Below are 22,569 nucleotides of genomic sequence, written 5' to 3'. Positions count from 1 at the left end.
TATCTAGGAATCCAACTCACAAGGGATGTGAAGGACCTCTTCGAGGAGAACTACAAACCACTGCTCAATGAAATAAAAGAGGACACAAACAAATGGAAGAACATTGCATGCTCATGGGTTGGAAGAATCAATATCGTGAAAATGGCCATACTGCCCAAGGTAATTTATAGATTCAATGCCATCCCCATCAAGCTACCAATGACTTTCTTCACAGAATTGGAAAAAACTACTTTAAAGTTCATTTGGAACCAAAAAAGAGCCCGCATCACCAAGTCAATCCTAAGCCAAAAGAACAAAGCTGGAGGCACCACGCTACCTGACTTCAAACTATACTACAAGGCTACAGTAACCAAAACAGCATGGTACTGGTACCACAACAGAGACATAGATCAATGGAACAGAACAGAGCCCTCAGAAATAATGCCGCATATCTACAACTATCTGATCTTTGACAAACCTGACAAAAACAAGAAATGGGGAAAGGATTTCCTATTTAATAAATGGTGCTGGGAAAACTGGCTAGCCATATGTAGAAAGCTGAAACTGGATCCCTTCCTTATACCTTATATAAAAATTAATTCAAGATGGATTAAAGACTTAAATGTTAGACCTAAAACCATAAAAATCCTAGAAGAAAACCTAGGCAATACCATTCAGGACATAGGCATGGGCAAGGACTTCATGTCTAAAACACCAAAAGCAATGGCAACAAAAGCCAAAATTGACAAATGGGATCTAATTAAACTAAAGAGCTTCTGCACAGCAAAAGAAACTACCATCAGAGTGAACAGGCAACCTACAGAATGGGAGAAAATTTTTGCAACCTACTCATCTGATAAAGGGCTATTATCCAGAATCTACAATGAACTCAAACAAATTTAAAAGAAAAAAACAAAACAACCCCATCAAAAAGTGGACGAAGGACAGGAACAGACACTTCTCAAAGAAGACATTTATGCAGCCAAAAAACACATGCAAAAATGCTCATCATCACTGGCCATCAGAGAAATGCAAATCAAAACCACAGTGAGATACCATCTCACATCAGTTAGAATGGCCATCATTAAAAAGTCAGGAAACAACTGGTGCTGGAGAGGATGTGGAGAAATAGGAACACTTTTACACTGTTGGTGGGACTGTAAACTAGTTCAACCATTGTGGAAGTCAGTGTGGCGATTCCTCAGGGATTTAGAACTAGAAATATCATTTTACCCAGCCATCCCATTACCGGGTATATACCCAAAGGACTACAAATCATGCTGCTATAAAGACACATGCACGCGTATGTTTATTGCAGCACTATACACAATAGCAAAGATTTGGAACCAACCCAAATGTCCAACAACGATAGACTGGATTAAGAAAATGTGGCACATATACACCATGGAATACTATGCAGCCATAAAAAATGATGAGTTCATGTCCTTTGTAGGGACATGGATGAAGCTGGAAACCATCATTCTCAGTAAACTATCGCAAGGACAAAAAACCAAACACCGCATGTTCTCACTCATAGGTGGGAATTGAACAATGAGAACTCATGGACACAGGAAGGGGAACATCACACTCCGGGGATTGTTGTGGGGTGGGGGGAGGAGGGAGGGACAGCATTAGGAGATACACCTAATGCTAAATGACGAGTTAATGGGTGCAGCACACCAACATGGCACACGGATACATATGTAACAAACCTGCACATTGTGCACATGTACCCTAAAACTTAAAGTATAATAATAAAAAATAAAAATAAATAAAAAAAGAGATTTGAATCTAGCACAGTGCTTCTCAATTGTGGCTTTATTGACATAATTCTTTGCTGAGATATTGAGATAATTCTTTGTTGTGGGCCACCAATTACCAATGTTAACATACTTCTACAAAGTAAAACTGCTGCAAGCATTAGATATTAATAAGTTTTACATTCAGAAACCACTCCAATATTCATTGAAAATGACCACTTTAGGAGTTAATTAGAATTCAACATCATTTTTGTTTCTAAAATAGTCTTGTTGGGAGTATCATGTTATTCTCTAAAGAAGTTTCATTCAATAGCTATTTTATCCAAGAGTTAGCTCCCTGAACAAGGAAGCCAGTGTATTCATATGCAAGTTTATCTCATGTTTATAACTAAAGTCAACAAAACATGTATCTCTGATGCCTAATAGTAACAAAGAGGAGTAATGAGTCACTGTGGTTTATCCCAGTTCTAGCATTGTTTCCTGCTTCCAGTAGTTCTTGGAGCAGCCAAAATCAAATCTTCTTTTATGCAAATATTCCAAATGCATCTGAAATGAGTTCACTCAGGTTTCCTCAGCAGAAACCCCAAAATTACATAAATACCTTCTTCTTTTTCCTCCTTCCTGCCTCACAATCCCTCTTCCTTGAGGAAAATAATTGCTACATCAGTGGTCTTCTTAGTTCTCATTCTACAGTATTTATGGAGTAATCAGGATCACTTTTCCCTCTGTTTATAACAATACAATATGATGCCTATAATTTCTATTACTTCATCTCATTCTCTTTCCCCTCTTGATGGAAACATGCTGTAAAATTAAAGCAAAATTATGCTTTTCCCTTAGCCTGGTATGTGTTGAACTGCTCTGCAATGGTTCTTCTTCCCAATTTCAATGTGGGGAAGTCTATAATCTTACTACTCAGATCATGGCCAAGGACCAGCAGCATCAGGGTCACCTGAGAACTCACTACAAATGAAGAATCTCAGGCGTACTGAATCAGAACATGCAGCTTAGACGAACTCCCCACTGATTTATTTGGGGAAGGGAAGTTCTCTTCTATCTTGATTGAACATGACATTAGATGTGTTTTGCAAAATTACCCGTCCCAGATATTGGTTCCTCCTTCATTTCTGTGGCTATATTCGAAACAGAATCTTTCTCGCCACTGGTAGCCTGAATGGGATTTGAAACAAAATAATCAATACATAAAGTAGGTTTCATAGACTATATAGTTAATAGTTCAACATATAAATGAGACTTTACCTTCTCAGCTGGTTATTTCTGAGAAGACACTGAAAAGCAAAAGGGATACATAATCACACATATGTACATATGATAAATGTTATCCATACATTAATGCATGGATAGCATGTTAATATCAAGTTATATCCTCCTGCCTGTATTACTGTAGGCTTTGATATTTTATACTTTGTTTCTTGGGACTAAACATGAAGGAAATACACTGAAGAAAATAGGAATACAGGCTTCAAGAAATAGACACTGACAATATCAAATGTGATATGACTTGCTCCATATGTCTAAAACTAAAATAAAACCATGTCAATATCAATGTGGATATGCTGAGTGATGAGGACAAATGTGATCTAAAATCAGAGTCCAACTCATATACCTGGGAATCAACGTCAAAGCAGGTGATACATGCACCTGCATGTCTTTCATGCAAGATATCAGAATGATTTAGAACATTTTACTGCAAACATTCATCATGCTCTTTAACTTGATCGATCAGTGAGAAGGTACACAAATATAATGACACTTTAGTTGAATGTACACTTCATATCTCTTCAGTGGAAGTGTCCTAACTTAATCAGCTTGGATATATGTTTGGTGAATTCTAGTATGTAATATTCATTATTTCTCACACCCATATGGTGTAGTAATATGCCTACATCTCTTGTATCTTCTAGTTTAGCCTTCTGAAAGTTTCTTCATCCACTCATGGCAACAAGGTATAATATATAAGCTTCATCAAAAAGTACAACAAATTACCAAATTTGACATACAAAATAAAGTTGCTACAAGCATTAGATACAAATAAGCTTTTACATCTGGAAATCACTCCAATATTCATTGAAAATAACCATTTGGGAGTCAAGTAAAGAATTCAACATTATTTTCACTTCTAAAATAGTCTGGTTGAAGTATCATGTTATTCTCTAGAGAATTTTTATTAAATTGCTATTTTATCCAATAGTTAGCTGCTTGAAAAACAAAGCCAATATATGTATATTCATGTTTATCTCATTTGAATAACTAATATCAACAAAACATATAGCTCTGGTGCCCAATAGTAACAAAGAGGAGTAATGAGTCACTGTGGTTTATCCCAATTCTATCACTCTTTCCTGCTTCCAGTAGTTCCCGGAGCAGCCAAAAATCAAATCATCCTTTATGCAAATATTCTAAATGCATCTGAAGTGAGTTCACTTAATCTTAGAGTCATAATTTAAAAAATCATTTTCTTTATACTCGTGAAGACTCCTGAGGTTTTTACATTTCCTGGATTCAGCAGTTCGGCCTTCTCACTGTCTCTTCGTCCACTTTTGCAAAAACATACACGTCAATGAAATAATGTGTAATCAGATTCCTATGAAAATAAACTAATTTTCTAAATCACTAGAGACTTCTTTTCTTATAAATAACCAACCAATACGACATAATGCATATATATATATATATATATATGTCATGATTGTCATGATTATTGGCAGTTATCCGTTTAGTACTCTAAAAATGCATTCTTTGATTCCTTTTTTCTAAATCTAGTTTCATATGATATACCATAGGGGTCTCTCAGGTTCTTTTACGAAATAACTACCTCAGCAAACACAGCTTTAAAAAAAAACCAAAAAACAAACAAAAAAAAAACACTTTCTAGATTAAGCTGTATCCCAATATGCTAACTGATGTGAACGAAGCATGTATCATTGATGTGCAAAACTTCTAGGGAGGAGAAATGAGACCCTGTGGGTCACCCTCATCCTTTCAACTTCTGCTTTCCATTAAGTGACTTCCCACAAGTCTCCTCATCAGAAACCTCCAAATTACCTAGCTAGCTGCTTTCTTTGTTTACACCTGCCCAATTTGACATACACACTTTTTCGTTCATAAATCTAATATCCATATTGGTGGACTTGATTTTTTGACCTCCACATTCGTTTCTTCATTATTTTCACCACCACTGTATTGTGACATCTGTACAATCCCATTCTGACACATGTGAATATAAGGTTTTGCTTTATTAAAATGTTAAATGTGTCAGACATTTGACTAATGTGTACAAATTCCTTCTTCACAAAAGCAGCCCCATGGCCTCCTCTCTCCCATAGACACTGTTTCACAGCTGTTCTTCACTCACATCAGTTTGAGTATCTATCATCTCTCATTTTGTCTCTATGCTTTCACCTCATATTATGAGTTATTATCATAGGCTCAGCAGCCTATCTTACCTATTTTCCTCTCCAGGAGACAGTACTGAGCAGTAGATTAGAATTTTCCAGGATATGAACACTTTTACGTACACAACACTTTGTGGAGCTATTTTAAGTTTAACTACCCATAACACTACTATGTCTATGCTTTCCAGAGAAACAAGCTCTGAAATTTTATTGAATATAACCTATTTAAAAACTTCTTTAACTACAATGACAGTCTCTCCTTGATGCACCAAAATCTTCAGAAATAACTTGTGAAGACTTGAAAATATGTCAGTAATTGACATGAAAAATGAAGCATTGACATAATTTTTTGCAGGTATAAGTAAGTCAAGCTGAGATCCTTACTAGATCCAAGAAGAGCAAAGTATATTAGACCGGAAATAAATATGGAACAGAAACATTTTCATTTGTAATGAAAATTCCTCTATTTACAGTTTTCAGGAGAGAAAAAAATACACACACACACACACACACACACACACTCACACACAAAAACCAGAGCAATATGGCTTTACAGGGTGTTTCTTCATCAAAGGCCTATTTGTCATTTGACATCCGGGAACACTCTATAGGGATCAACAAAGGGGTTCTAAATTGTGATCTGAGTAGTTTAGAGTTTAACATTCACGAAGGGGAGCCGAGAGGACAAGTAACACTTTGATCATTGGCCATTTCCTCTCCTTACTGTTATTACCTGAAAAGCACACATTGGATTTTCTCAGAGTCAGGACATGTCAAAAAGACATGCTTTAAGGGGGAAACAGTTGCAATCAACACAGCCATGGGAGAGATACAGCTATGCTTGCTAGGATTTCCAATACTTCTGTTTCATTCCTAATATAGTACAAATCAATAAAAGCAACCACATAAGCATATCCATGTTGGTATGTCATCACATTTAAGTCCATATGGTATCAGCATGAAGAGAGCATAATATGCTGTAGTCATCACATGGCATATCATGAGATCATACAATAAATCAAGAAATACCTCACTGGGTCAATGTGGATAGATCTGAAATATATATCACTGATTTTACAAAGACCAAGTTGCATACATTAAGTGCACTGCCTGAACTTTTCTACAAGTTTGTAATACACAAAATCAAGTTCTACATGTTATCTATGAATGTGCACTTATGTTGTAAGAGGTTTTTAATGTGCATTTGGGTGATTTCTTTTTTTTTTTAAATTAATTCAAGCTCTTGGTTACATGTCGGCAGTAAGCTTTAATATTATAGAAAACCCAAAACCGTAACAGCTCAAAATCACCGTTTTAAAAGGCTGTGTCTACCAAAGAGTCAGGAAAGCATGACTACTTACTTTCTTCATTTTTAAAACTCAGAGGTACCTCATGCACACTCCCAAATAAAACTGCACAAGTTCCTTAGTTTAATTAGATCCCATCTGTCAATTTTGGCTTTTGTGGCCATTGCTTTTGGTGTTTTAGTCATGAAGTCTTTGCCCATGCCAATGTCCTAATGGTATTGCCTAGGTTTTCTTCTAGGGTTATTATAGTTTTAGGTCTTACTTAAACATTTAAGTCTTTAATTTGTCTTGAGTTAATTTTTGTATGAGGTGTAAGGAAGGGGTCCAGTTTCAGTTTCCTGCATAAGGCTAGCCAGTTTTCCCAACACCATTTATTAAATAGGTAATCTTTTCCCCAGTGATTGTTTTTTGTCAGGTTTGTCAAAGATCATATGGTTGTAGATGTATGGTGTTACTTCTGAGGCCTCTGTTCTGTTCCATTGGTCTATATCCCTGTTTTGGTACCCGTACCATGCTGTTTTCGTTACTATAGCCTTGTAGCATAGTTTGAAGCCAGGTAGTGTGATGCCTCCAGCTCTGTTCTTTTTGCTTAGGATTGTCTTGGCTATATGGGCTCTTTTTTGGTTCCATGTGAAATTTCCAGTAGTTTTTTCTAATTCTGTGAAGAAAGTCAATGGTAGTCTATAGCACTGAACCTATAAATTACTTTGGGCAGTATGGCCATTTTCATGATATTGATTCTTCCTATCCATGAGCATGGAATGTTTTTCCATTTGTTTGTGTCCTCTCTTATATCCTTGAGCAGTGGTTTGTAGTTATCCTTGAAGGGGTCCTTCCCATCCCTTGTGAGTTGTATTCCTAGGTATTTTATTCTCTTTGTAGCTATTGTGAATGGGCGTTCACTCATGATTTGGCTGTTTGTCTTTTATCGGTGTATAGGAATGCTTGTGATTTTTGCACACTGAATTTGTATCCTGAGACTTTGCTATGTTGCTTATCAGCTGAAGGAGATTTGGGGCTGAGATTATTTGGTTTCCTAAATATACAATCATGTCATCTGCACAGACAATTTGACTTCCTTTCTTCCTATTTGAATACCCTTTATTTTTTCGACTTGTCTGATTGCCCTGGACAGAACTTCCAATACTATGATCAGAGTGAACAGGCAACCTACAGAATGGGAGAAGATGTTTGCAATCTCTCCATCTGACAAAAGGCTAATATCCGGAATCTAAAAAGAACTTAAACACATTTACGAGAAAAGAACAAACAACCTCATCAAAAAGTGGGTGAAGGATATGTTCAAAAGAAGACATTTATTCAGCCAGTAAACATATGAAAAAAAGGCTCATAATCACTGATCATTAAAGAAATGCAAATCAAAACCACAATGAGATACCATCTCATGCCAGTTAGAATGGCAATCATTAAAAAGTCAGGAAACAACAGATGCTGGAGAGAATGTGGAGAAATGGGAATGCTTTTATATTGTTGGTGGGAGTGTCAATTATTTCAACCATTGTGGAAGACAGTGTGGTGATTCTTCAAGGATCTAGAACCAGAAATACCATTTGACCCAGCAATCCCATTACTGAGTACATACCCCAAAGATTAAAAATCATTCTACTATAAAGACACATGCACATGTATGTCTATTGCAGCACTATTCACAATAGCAAAGACTTGGAACCAACCCAAATGCCCATCAGTGATAGACTGGATAAAGAAAATGTGGCATATACACATCATGGAATACTATGCAGCCGTAAGGATGAGTTCATGTCCTTTGCAAAGACATGGATGAAGCCTGAAACCATGATTCTCAGCAAACTAATACAGGAAAAGAAAATCAAACGCCACATTTTCTCACTCGTAAGTGGGAGTTGAACAATGAGAACACACGGACACAGGGAGGGGAACATCACACACCAAGGCCTGTCAGGGGGGTGGGGTCCTAGGGGAGGGACAGCATTAGTAGAAATACCTAATGTAGCTGATGGGTTGATGGGTACAGTAAACCACCATGGCACATGTATACCTATGTAAGAAACCTGCATGTTCTTCACATGTATCCCAGAACTTAAAGTATAATACAAAACAAACAAACCAACTTTAATTCAGGTTGTTGGTTACCTGTAGGCAATGAATTGTAGTAGTATAAAAGATTCTAAGGCTAAAACAGCTCAGAATCATTGCTTTAAAACCCTGTATCTTCCAAAGAGTCACCAAAAAATGATTAATGACTTTATTCGTTTTCCAGAATCAGAGGTATTCACACACACCCAAACTCACAAACAAAAGCACACACGCACATACACATGCAGAAATTCAAGCTGGTAATCAGAGCATGTGATTGGGTGAAGATTCGAAGGTTCTCAGTGTGACAACACTGACATAAAGAAGTTGAAGTTCTAACACAATTGTAATGTCAGCAGGTATAGCTTTTCTCTAGGTAAAGGACAGTATTGCAACCAGAAATTGAAGCACTGAAAAATATTTATAGTTTCAAAATTCACCTCCTTGAACCCCTAACATGCATACAAATTCCACACTGGGATCTTTATCACAATCTAAAAGGAAAAGCATCTGAGCTAGAGCTCACATTTTTAAAATTTCTTTTCCTTATTCTTCTAAATATCATTTTATAAGCATAGACACTAACAACAGCATCAGCATCATTTAGATCAAATCCTTCTATCTCATTGGGGTAAAAGAAGTAAGAATCAGAAGACTATGAACATTTCCAATATATTCATATCCTTCTTTCCAGAAGAAATTTGTATTGGCAAATTTACCTTTTCCTGGAGGTGGTGAACCCTTCCTTCTTATGGCTACTTTTGAACTGGGATCTGCTTCTTTCAGGGTAAGCTGAATGAGTTTTACAACATAATGATTAATATATCATGTATATGTCACAAAGCATTTTGTTAATTAAAGATGAAAATACATTTGTTTACCGTGGATAAAGGAGGTCGCTCAGAAGATTCTACAAAGCAAAAGGGACACATAATTAAGTACATGTAAATATGACACAGCCCACCATCCACTATGTAGTGTTTGTATCCAGCTGAAATCTTCATGCTTGGTCTTGAAACTGTTACCTATTAGGCTCTGGGTTGCTTTTGCTCTTGTTTTGGTTAGCATACAGACATGACAGGAATATACACATGGAAATCACAATATAGGTTTCATAAAACATGTAGTCCAGATTTCAAGAGAGAGATTAGGTTTCACATGACTACAACTAACACAGAAAAGTACTTCTACCAATGTGATCCTCTTAACTGAAGCCAAAAAACGTGATGTTAAACAAGAGGACCAAATAGGACCCCAGAAGGATAAATGTCAAAGCCCATGGTAGAACGCTATGGTGTACCCTGAAGAAATCACCCAAGAATCATTTATACTAAAATACTACAATAGTTCTCCTGTTCTTCATTTTGTCCTCTAACTTAAAAACTATGAATTTCATTAAAATGTATCATTCACTTCTGCTTGCAGGATGTATTCTCAGTTCATTAGTTCAGATATCTACATACAGAAGCATAGTTAACAAAAATACTCATGTTGTCCACAGTCATGCAGGCTTCTGGTGTTTTTCCATTTCCTGGATTCTCAACTTTAGCCCTCCTGCCATCTCTTCATTCACTTATGCAAAAAATGTATACATTACACTCCAAATACCTAATGTGTAATTAGATTCCCATAAAACAAACCTAACCAAAATATTTGAAACATCAGAGGCTTTTTTCATCTTAATCACCTTTTATATATCAAAATATTTGCCATAATTATTGACAGTTACATTTTAACAAACCTGCACGTTGTGCACACGTACCCTAAAACTTAAAGTATAATAATAATAAAATTAAAAAATAAATAAATAATACTTAAAAAATATATTTCTTGATTGTTTTGCTTCCACAGTCAGTTTGACATGCAGTGCATCGCATTTTGCTAACATGAAGCACCTATCCTATTGTTGATGTGTGACCCCTACAGAAAGAAGAATTGAGTCCCTGTGGTTTACTCTCATTCTTCCACCTTCTGCTTCCAGTAAGCTCTGAAGCAACAATAATCCAATATTCTGTTCGAGTGTGAATATACCAGGTCCACATAAAGTGAGTTTTCTCAGGTTTCCTCATCAGAAATCCCCAAACACCTAGCCAGATGCTATCTTTATTTACACCATCCCACCCCACTTGCACTCTTTTTTGTTGATAAATCTAATCTCACTATCTGGTCTTCATTCTTTGCCTTCCACATTTTGTTCTTCATTATTCTCACCACCCCTGTGATCGAACCAGTAAAATCTCATTTTTATAAATACGAAGATATGGTTTTCCTTTATTAGAATATAAAAGTTACAGAAAATGGACTAACTTGTACAAATTCCTTCTTCACAATAGGAGCCCCATGTCCTCCTCTCTCCCACAGACACACTGTTTCATAGTTTCTATTCACTCACATCAGTTTCACTGAGTATCAACTCTCATTTTATCTTTACGGCTTTAATAATATGACAACCTACAGAATGGGAGAAAATTTTTGCAACCTACTCATCTGACAAAGGGCTAATATCCAGAATCTACAATGAACTCAAACAAATTTACAAGAAAAAAACAAACAACCCCATCAAAAAGTGGGCAAAGGATATGAACAGACACTTCTCAAAAGAAGACATTTATGCAGCCAAAAAACACATGCAAAAATGCTCATCATCACTGGCCATCAGAGAAATGCAAATCAAAACCACAATGAGATACCATCTCACACCAGTTAGAATGGCCATCATTAAAAAGTCAGGAAACAACAGGTGATGGAGAGGATGTGGAGAAATAGGAACACTTTTACACTGTTGGTGGGACTGTAAACTAGTTCAACCATTATGGAAGTCAGTGTGGCGATGCCTCAGGGATCTAGAACTAGAAATACCATTTGACCCAGCCATCCCATTACTGGGTATATACCCAAAGGATTATAAATCACGCTGCTATAAAGACACATGCACACGTCTGTAGACTACTTCTGATTGAAACTTGAAACTCTCGGAATGCGGCTGTGTTATGATTCCATGTTGGAGGGAGTCGGGATGTATGTGCTTTGGACAAGCTGGTTCCAGTTACTGCTGCCAGACTTTTGTTTCAGAATGCATCCAGAAGAACTTATCAGGGATTTCAGTACAAACTAAGTATTTCCACAAGGAGCAGATAAGAAGACCACAGTTTTTCTCACACATTACCCTTAGGTTTTGACAATCTGTAAAAGTGTGGGCACATGTACTCAGAAGTCAAGACCATTTTCCCTGACCCTGTGCACGTAGCTTCTGCAGTTACAAAAGAGTTACGTAGGATCTTGGTAGATTTGTTCCTCCATATTTGGACACCAGACATACCAATCACATCAACAGCCCACATTACACCTCAAAAATGGTTCTTTTGAAAAGGGTACCGCCAAAGAGCTTTTAAAAGTTAAATCTAACTGGTTTTTTAGTAATCTTACTTGTTAGAATTGATACTCCCTCCTTAAAATTCTCACATTTTTTATTTTTGCCACATCACTTCCTCTGACTCCTCTCCTACCTTTCTCTAGCCACTGCTCATTCTCCTTTACCAACTCTTTTTTTCCTGGGGGCGGGAGGGAATGTTGACATTCCCAGGGTTTTGTCACAGGATAGCTTCTCATTCTACGTCTGCACCATGGACAGCTCATTGAGATTGATGACTTTGCCTAATAATTATAATAACATCATTCTACGTCTGCATCTCCAACCTCAGATTTGGAGGGAAGGGAAGTTTTTCTTCCCTGTTGACCAGCTGTACTTCTCCATTCAGTGAACACATCCTACTCCTTTCTCGTGTGCAGTATAAAGGCCAGTACACAACCTGGAAACCTATGAATGATCCAAGATTTCTCACTCCCCACTAATGTTTTACAAACGTTCACTAAATCATATTAACTGTACCTCTTTTCTGCTTCTGTTTTATATTTCTACTGCCACCAAATAAATATGTTTATATTTCCTAGATCAACATGGCCTCTTCACTGATGGTTTTCACATGAAAAAAAGTCCCTATCAACTATTATTTTTTTTATAAATAAAAAATTAAGTAAAACAAATGAAGAAGGCATAAGGGCAAGAAAAAGACCAACATTTTAAAATGAGTAAATAGAGAAAATTTGCTTTATTTTACCATGGATGGGTGAACACCTTACACTAGATTAATAGTAGTTCAAGCACTGAACTACAAGGAAACTACAGCTTTAACTACCGCAAAAGCTTCCTTTCTCTAGCTTACTTTCTTGTACTCAGAATACAATATATAATATATGTAACATACCAAATATGTATTTTCAACAGCATGGGATTGGCAGCACTAAATCCCATGTTGTTCAAGGGCCAACTGTAATTATTGATTCATTTACTAATTGCAAAGAATTTATTTTACAAATTAAATAGAAGTTCTAATTATATAAAAAGTCTAATTCATTATTATGTGACTATAAAAAAACATACAACATAATAACTTAAAAATTTGTTTTCTTATTTACACAAAAAGATAATCTAGAATATTAGGAACCATAATTAATAATTTTTTCAAACAATACTGAGATTATAAATTACCTACAATTAACTTTTTAAATAATTATAAAATCTAGACTACTAAGTATTTTTTAAACGTGTGCAATTTAAACAGTGATTTTTTTAAACTGCTTTTTTGTAATCAAAACATCTTTATTCTTTTTTATCTATGGTAGTACCATCAAGAGTAATTACTATCAGAAATCTTACCTGGATTGCTATTTATAGAAAGCTCTTCATATTTCTTTCTTTTGTATTCAGAAATTAATTCGAAAATGCTATGCATAAAAATAAATGAAATTAATATTTTAATACTATTATCAAAAACATTTACCAAATATACTAAATTATTAGAGTATCTTGAACAATATCAGGATGTTAATTATCCTATACACTTCTCTTCTGTAAGCTCTACAAACTTCGTAGTACCTTTCTAATTAAATAATAAAAACAGGTGAAGTACTCATGAAGTGAAGGCAGTATAGCTCAGCAAACTATTTCACATCAGCTTGACATAATGGAAAGTCACCTTCCTGGCTCTATAGCCAACAGGTATTTGCTCTTAAACAAGTTGCTTCTCTTAGGCACAATGTCTTCTTCTAGATTTTACTATCTTCTTTCACTAGGTTGTTACATAGATTTAATGAAGTAGCATTTTTAACATTCACAGAGAAATAGTAAAGCAGTGGAATTTGTTCTTGAACTTTATTGCTGAAACTATTTTGAAATCCCAAATCAAACCCAATGTGTATTTTTTCATAGGTTCTAATATTCAAATGCTTCAGTTTAAGAAAAATGTTAAGTCCTAATTCTGCTTATTGTTCTATTTGTGGCTTATAATTCAGGGCATCTCAACTATTTCATAATTCATAAATAAATTTATGAATACATTATTTCATTAAAATAGGTAACACGACTGTTCACTATTATTGAGCTCATCAATTCCAAGGGCAGAAAACTAACAGATGTCAAGATCTGGCTTGGGCTACCACTGTTACTTCTCTACAGACTCTAACGAACCAGCAGATGTTTGCTAGAATGATGGCTAATCTCCATCAGTGCTGTTATCTCCAATTGACACGGAAGACAGAACCCTACTTTCATTTTTTTTAAGTTCCATGAAGTAGATGAAAGTTGACATTTTCTCATTTCCAAGATACATACTAACAAAATATTTACACAACACCCCATGTGTTACTTATCTCCATTCTCAGTTTATAGATCACCTTACACAAATATTTTTCTAGTGAAAAATCACAATTCTAATATAAGGGGCCACTCATTTTGTTTTGATTCAAACTATGACTTAGCTAGCCAGCAAACAGTCAAATGACCTTTCCGTGACTGCAAAATATGAAATGCTTCACCATGCTAATTTTCTCCGTATTGTTCCAATTTTAGTATTTGTGCTGCCAAAGCAAGCACAAAGCCTTACTTTTACCTATAAATGCTGATAAGTCATGGATGAGGGTTAGCTCTGTTAAATCTTACTAACCAACTTGAGACTTAGATAATTCCGATGAATGGCTTCCTGTGAGGTAGAATCCGAAAATATTTTACAAACTTGAGATAGTGATGCAAGCAGCTTGGGAGATCTTCATTATTATAGAAAACACATCACTTGAGGGGCCAACCGCAAGTTGATGCCTCCTACTCTAAGGAAGGATGGCATAGAAGCTTCCACTACCTGAGAAAAGCTCTTACACTGTTTATTTAAAAAGTCTCAGGGTACAGATCTGGTAGCAATAAAGAAAAAAACTGTCATCTCTTTCTACATTATTTGAATATCTCTGACAGTTTAGAACCATCCCAACTAATATTTGCTTTGAAGAGAAAAAAAAAAGGGACTCAAAAAATAACTCACCATGAAGGTCTAGAAGCCCAGGTTAAAATGTGGGCTTTACATCAGGTTTTGAGTGTGAGTGAAAGTGTCAATTTGCTCAGTATGTATGTTGATAAAGTTAGAATATCCAGCTAACAGAGCAAGGTTCTGCTGTTTTGCAAACAATGGCTGAGCATGTAAGTATGTGCAAGTGAACTAAAAAAAATAGTTGTAACTTTGAAGCCTTTTTATGGATCAACATGAAGATTGAGGGATCTCAAACAGAAAGGGCATCCTGGTGGCAAAGGTTAATCATTACCAGACTGCAAGAGTACTTTCAATGGCAAGAAAGCAGCAACAGAATCAGTGAAAACAAAGCAATGATTAGAATGTCCTTTCCCCTTCTCCTTCTGACTTGTAGACACTGATTGTCTTCCTTGGACTTAGGGAACCCCTTAGGTTCTTGAAAAATTCAATGATCAGGCTATAGTAGATGGTCCCCAGTATACAGCACAAGATTTTTTGATAAACTGGACATTTTGAGACCCAAATAACTAATTAGAAAAATCAAAGATGTGAAACTACTTTATCCTATGCATAGGGGTTATACTTGAAATAAAATGTACAACATTGGAATCCCTAAGGAGAAAAGTCCTAAAAGTTCCAATATCAAGAATCCTGCACCTACTGCTACTTACCTAGCCTTTTGCTTGATTTCTGGCTGACAAAGTGGCACAACTCTCGAAAACTTAAAAACTTGAAAATTTGTCACTTGAAAACTACTTGAACCAAACTATGAAATCTCACCTGATATATAAGATGCAATTGTTACAATTATTTTAAACTTCAATTTAGTGTTCACTAGCCTTTTTATGTAAAGACTTACACTCTATTCTCAGCCTCAATGGCATAATCTTCTGCAGTCTTTCCATACGCATCTCGAGAAAACACATCAATATTGTGCTGCAGAAGAAGAATGACTATATCTTTTTCTCCAAGAGTAACAGCAAGTATGAGGGCTGATCTAAAATAACAGAGAGGTAATTAAAAACTTTAATGACATTTTAAAAGCTAAGTTTATATACTTTATCAACTTAATATGTTGCCTGTCCATGTAGAATTAACCCAATTACGTGTACTAAGAAACAAGCATCTTGGGTGCTCAAGGGTTTATCTTTGCAAGTTACCACAAAGGTTAAAAGCAAGGAACAAAAAGGAAGCCTCTTGTCCCACTGTGGTGTGACATAAAGTTGCTAACTTAAAGTCCTTTGATGGGCAAGAAACTATGCTCAGGCCACCTATCTACAGTAGGCAAATTTCAGTGAAAAATTATTCATTTCTTCCCTAGTCTGATACTATATATTATAATGCAAAATCAGCTAAAGGGTCAGATAAGAGCTATCTGTAGGCTTAAAACAATAATATTAATAGGAATGCTAATAGTAGTAGGTGTAGCTTCAGTTAATGATGCTGATAAGCATGTGCTAGGCATTTAAATAAACACTATATATGGAGGATAATAATATATCCTTCAAGGGTGGTTGTGTATAAGTAACATCATATATATATAAAATATATATATAGTATATTACATAGTATCTATAAAATATATAATATACATTGTATATTATATATTATCTATCAAATATATACTGTATATATTATATATTATATATGATGTTACTTACATTATATTCTTACATATGTGTGTGTGTATATATATATTATATATATATGCACATACTTATATGCTCAGCCATTGTTTCCAAAACATCAGCACCTTGCTCTGTTAGCTGGACATTCTAACATTATATATATATAATGTTACTTACACACAGCCACCCTTGAAGGATATATTATTACCCTCCTTTTCACAGAAGAAAACATACTTGGTGATAAGTAATGTTACCAAGGTCACACATCTAGCAGGTGGGAAAGCTAGGGATTAAACCCGGTCCTGTGCGAACCTAAAGCTTGTCTTCATTAAAGTAAAGTTTTACCCATTTAAAGCTATCTTTTCTCCCTCTCCCCATATCAATTAAAAACAACATCAAGACACAGTAGAAATGAAAAACTAACATGAAACCCCTTTAGCTAACATAAGATCATACAATCAAAAGCATCACATTATTACATTATAAATAACACCACATCATATTACAAATAACAAACATCTATCAATATACAGAGCTTTCTATATATAGAAGCCTTTTATGTGTATAATGTCTATAGAGAGAGACGAATCCTGCTATACACTGTTCTTTATGTTACTCCGTCCAAATAATTGTTTTTCTACCTAAGTGATAATCTGTGTTGATATTTCTCACTATATCCCAATGATTAAAAGTTAGTCTTCTTATTAATACAATATTTGTGATTGAGTGACCGCTACCACTCTAAAATGACACTCAGGTTTAAAAACAACACAATAAGAACTAAGGTCTGTACTGCTAAGATAATCAATTGCATTTATATTTGCATTTTTCTTCAATAAAACTTCCACCATTTTCAGTTTTCTTTTACTCACGGCGAGTAACAGTGGTGGATATTTATACTGTAAAACAACAGCAACAATTTATAATCACAAAATTACATATTTATCAACTGAACTGAAAACCTTATGTAAGATCCTGCGAGCTTAAATATATACAATTGAAAGGACATAAGAGGTAGTCCCTTTCTTTTCACTCCTCGGTGCTTTTCTATGTTCTGCTCCTTCCCCTGGAAACAACCTCCTCTGCCTCACCACAAGAACTCTGGTCATCTCCAAAACTCACTTCAAACATTTCCCAGTTCCAAGAATCTTTGCTTCTGTCACAGCATTTAGCATGGCATGTTTCAAGGATTTTATTGTTTCCCACCTGAACGAAGAGCTTCTTGAGGAAAAGAGCTGTATTTTTTTCTCTATGTCCCCAAACTCTAAGACACAGTAATAAATGTCTCAGGTATTTTTATTAATGATCTAAATTATTATCTATAGAGCAATGTTTCTTAAACTGTTAATATATTCCAAAGGATATTTACTTAACCAGAAGTTGAACATTATACCCCAAAAGAAAGACTCCATGATCACCCATGTTTGAAAAATGTTACAAAACTGTGCATTATGTGTCTAGTATTTGAGAAATCTTTTGAACTTCACCTAATCCCTATTTGTAAATACTTATTTTGGAGAACATTAACATTTGAGAAATGAGAGTTTCAGGGATACAGTTGTGAGAGCGTACCAGTAAAGGTGGAGGTTTCCTCTGGGTGATACACACTTGCCTCATTCTCTTCTATCGATGGTGTCAGAATCTCAGATGACAATGTCAGGTGCTCCTGATCCCAGAAGCTTTGTCATCTGAGATTCTGACACGATTGACAGTTCATTTGAAGCCTATCTCTTTTTAATTTGGAGGGTCGGGCTCTGAATTAATAGAGATAGGCTTCAAATGAACTTTCACTGCTTATTATTAAATAGTCCATGAGTTCTCTCTAGTAATATTTTTATCTTAGCTGTCAGAAAGCTCTGTATGAAATGTTATTCTCAATTACAATCTTAGGACCCTGATGCAAATATTTATGTAATTATAATCTTAGGACCCTGGTACATAACTCCTTTAAAAATTTATTTGTATTCTAGTTTCCATATTAATTCTTACTTTTTACATTTTAGGTAAAATATAAATCAGAAATAAAAATACAATGGCTTATCAATTAAAGCTCTAATAATGACCTATATGAATTATTTATAGCATAATGAAAGCCACTAAATTATTTGCATCTTTTATTTATTTATTTATTTATTTATTTATTTATTTATTTATTTGAGATGGAGTCTCACTCTGTCGCCCAGGCTGGAGTGCAGTGGTGCCATCTTGGCTCACTGCAACCTCTGCCTCCCGGATTCAAGCACGAGCAATTCTTCTGCCTCAGCCTCCCGAGTAGCTGGGACTACAGGCGTGTGCCACCACACCCAGCTAATTTTTTGTATTTGTAGTAGAGAGAGGGTTTCACCGTGTTAGCCAGGATGTTCTCAATCTCCTGACCTCGTGATCCACCCGCCTCGGCCTCTCAAAGTGCTAGGATTACATGTGTGAGCCACGGCGCCCGGCCAATTACTTGCATTTTTAGGAGGCAATGCTGAAGAGAAAAATATAACGTTGCCTGCAATATGCATAACCTATGCAACTATACCATGATTCACCTTAAAAAGCTTACACGCATTCTAATGGGAAGATGATTATTTATGGTATATATAATGAAAAATAGTTTATAAAACACCACCATCTAAATTCAAAAGTTCAACCCGATTACCAAGGGATTTATATAAAATATAGACTCTATATTTAAATAAATATAAAATGTCTTGAAAACCTTGAAATATTTACTAAAATATATTATAAAACAGGGCTTGTAAAGTCATCTCTACAGAGGCAAGGGAGATGACCTGAGGAAGTGAAGTACCTAGGTAGGCACAGTAGCAAAATGGAGACCACATGCCTCATAGAAAGGGGCAACCTCTGCATAGCATCCTAAACGTGAGATAGGCTCAAGGGACACCAGATTGGATTCTTGAAGAGAAGCCTGGAATCCAGATCTGTGCACGAGTCTCCTAAACCTTCCATGTTGAGACCATTTATAGAGGCAAACAAACACATCTATGGGACACATTTAGACTACAGATCTTGTATTTTTATATTTGCTATGGATATGTCTCCAAGCGATTGTATATAAAACAAGTATTTTCATGTAAAATACTTCCTTTCTTTAGTTTCAGATTTTTTTTTTCCAAAATAGGCCCAAGAATGCAATAAAAATTGTTACTAAGAGTCATAATACCCACTTTGAGCACTTTTACAACATTCATTCATTTATAATTTGTTTAATTTTCCCACATTGTTCACCAAATGGGTAATTAGTTCATAGGACAGCTGCAACTAAATTATTAAAATAATATTAAATTATTATTCTAGTTTCTATATTGTAACCTAATTTCTTTTATTTTACGTAAAATATAAATCAGAAATAAAAATGCAATGGCTTATCAATTAAAGCTCTAATAATGACCTATATGTATTCTCTGTATTCTTACTAACTTCATGGTTTTCAGTGTTTAAAACTGCTATCCTGATTATGCCATAGTTCTATGTACTTAACTGACATACTGAGGCTGTCTGCAACAGAGCTTCAGCTTTAAAAAATGGTTTAGAATTTTTTACTATTGTAATTGAGAGAACCCTGCTTTTAATAATGATGTATTGACCTAATCACCAGAATGATAACAAAGAGACTCAAAGTCCTGAAAGAGTCAGTCTCTACTTATTAAGAGTCCATAACAGCAAATTTCTAATGACCCTATGAATGGCAGCAAATAAGTGATGGTGGCAAGGAAAAGGTGTTATTCTTACGCTGATAGATACTGCAAATAATAGTCCTTTTAACTTCCCAACCACAGAGGTAGAGACAGATAAGGGTCAGGCTAATATTATTGGAAAGGAGAAATTTAAAGGAAGCAGCATCTATCATCCAACCCTTCTAGAGATTTTTTACGTGTTTGAGATATGGGAATTTATATTACACTTATTTATTCAGTGGTTCTTAACCAGCAGCGTACCAGTGTCTGAAGAAATTTTTTATTGTTGTTGTTGTTGTTGTTGTTGTTGTTGGAGACAGTGTCTTATTCTGTCGCTCTGGCTAGAGGCACCACCATGCCCAGCGTCAAGGAAATATTTTAAAACATACATGTCCAGTAATATTTAATAGTAAATATTAGATTTACTGTATTAAAATCTTCAGGGACTATCCTAGACTTAGAGATTTGCTTGTAATTCCCCAGGTTACTGTCATGCACAATTCTAACTTCGAACTAGCACAGTTGATAATCGCTTCAGTCTCATCTCTCACCCACGTGGCAAATTCTCTTTATCATTTGGGATTTGGCCAAAAAGAGGAAAGAGCAAAAGATAGAGCCATTCACTGAAAACTTCATTTACTTTCCCTGGGTAGGGGTAGAGAAGAGATTAGTAAACTCAAAATCCAATTTGAATTCACTATTTATAAGCTCCTTATCTCCCACCTGCCCATCAAGACATTCTGGACTTGAGAGCAGAGTTTAGATGCTTATCGAAGTGGCTGTTTCTGCCAGAATTGAATAATGTCCATTAATTGTGTGTTCTCTCTGCTGAAGTGTGTGCCACTTCATCACCACTATTCACTGCCAACCTGGTTTCCTCAGAGTCCTCCCAAAATTGATCCCTAGGCAATTTTACAACTCACAAACTCTTTCCCAAAGTAAGAATAATTATCCCCAAAACTGAAGCGATCCTTGTCTAAACATATAAATTGAAAACAAACGGCCGGGCGCGGTGGCTCACGCTTGTAATCCCAGCACTTTGGGAGGCCGAGGCGGGCGGATCACGAGGTCAGGAGATCGAGACCACGGTGAAACCCCGTCTCTACTAAAAATACCAAAAAATTAGCCGGGCGTGGTGGCGGGCGCCTGTAGTCCCAGCTACTCGGAGAGGCTGAGGCAGGAGAATGGCGTGAACCCGGGAGGCGGAGCTTGCAGTGAGCCGAGATTGCGCCACTGCACTCCAGCCTGGGTGATAGAGCAAGACTCCGTCTCAAAAAAAAAAAAAAAAAAAAAAAAAAAAAAAAAAAAAAAAAAAAGAAAACAAACAACAAAACACACAAAAACCCTCTCCACAGTATTTTCCCTCATTACCTTATTTCCAAATTAGCTTGTGCATTTCTGATTGCTCTCCTTTTCTTCATTTTTCCCTCTTAAGCCTTTCCACAGAGGAATCACTTTCAAATGAAATCACCTTCACATACAATACTTGTCAACAGCAACAAGATGTACATTTATTGTGAAATGCTTTAATTTTCTTTGAAATTTAAAATAAAGCCTATTTATAAGGGCCAATTTTACTTTCCTGTGTCACTTCACACCGATTAGAAAAAAAGTAATTTAGTGGGAAAACACTTAACTATTACCTTTCCCAAATTCAGTTGTCATGAATTATAAATTCATTGTAATTCATTTGTTTTCATAATTATTTACCGTAAGTGCATGAAAAAAAGCTGTACCCTATAATGCTTCTTTAAAAGTTCCAATATTTAAAGTAAAACCTTAGACAGTTAAGGCATTTCAAAATATTCTCATTGAAGGAATGTTTGAGCTTCCAAATATGAAAAATTGACCCTTACATGTGTCAATGTTAAAATAAATGCATTTCAGATAGTTTGAAAATAACGTTGGTTGACCTATACCTTGCTGCATTCTTCAATATTTGTACCATATAAAAGAAGTTTTTCTATCATGGATGTATCTTCATTATACACAGCATAGTGTAGAGCAGTCCTTCCAAAGACATCCATAATATTTGGATCAGCGCCATTTTGCAGCAGAATAGTTGCACAAGCCTCCTGCCTCAGTTGCACAGCCTGTCAGTATTAGACTGAGAAACATGCAAATACTGAAAAATCAAAATCAACACTCCATAGGATTTACCAACTAGTTATATAGTGGTATTCCAATGAGATAAATTCATTTTATCCTATGTACTTAAATCAAATCCATCTCATGCTCAAAGAGTCAGCTACTATATACCTTGATCAGAGGTGTCCTGCCTTCACGGTCGCAGAGGTTAAGCTCACATCTTCCAGACACCAGGAGAAATACCATTTTCGGTTGGCCAGTGGCACAGGCCAAATG

General features: G+C 35.7%; 2 long non-coding RNA genes across 2 annotated transcripts; both read right to left on the bottom strand.

Moving 5' to 3' along the window:
* Window positions 1-1,779: 1,779 nt before the first annotated feature.
* On the bottom strand, window positions 1,780-15,843 carry LOC116483227 (uncharacterized). The gene is made up of 6 exons (XR_004252217.2): window positions 15,754-15,843; window positions 13,256-13,323; window positions 9,420-9,448; window positions 9,258-9,330; window positions 3,000-3,028; window positions 1,780-2,909 (listed from the first exon to the last, which is right to left on the bottom strand). It is a non-coding gene; the product is annotated as an uncharacterized LOC116483227 (long non-coding RNA).
* A 1,052-nt stretch (window positions 15,844-16,895) lies between these two features.
* LOC116483226 (uncharacterized) lies at window positions 16,896-22,569 on the bottom strand. The gene is made up of 3 exons (XR_009210018.1): window positions 22,465-22,569; window positions 22,125-22,312; window positions 16,896-17,421 (listed from the first exon to the last, which is right to left on the bottom strand). It is a non-coding gene; the product is annotated as an uncharacterized LOC116483226 (long non-coding RNA).

This window comes from Hylobates moloch, unplaced genomic scaffold (assembly GCF_009828535.3).
Source record: "Hylobates moloch isolate HMO894 unplaced genomic scaffold, HMol_V3 SCAFFOLD_15, whole genome shotgun sequence".
Lineage (NCBI taxonomy): Eukaryota > Metazoa > Chordata > Mammalia > Primates > Hylobatidae > Hylobates > Hylobates moloch.
This window is presented reverse-complemented; position numbering and strand designations above follow the sequence as displayed.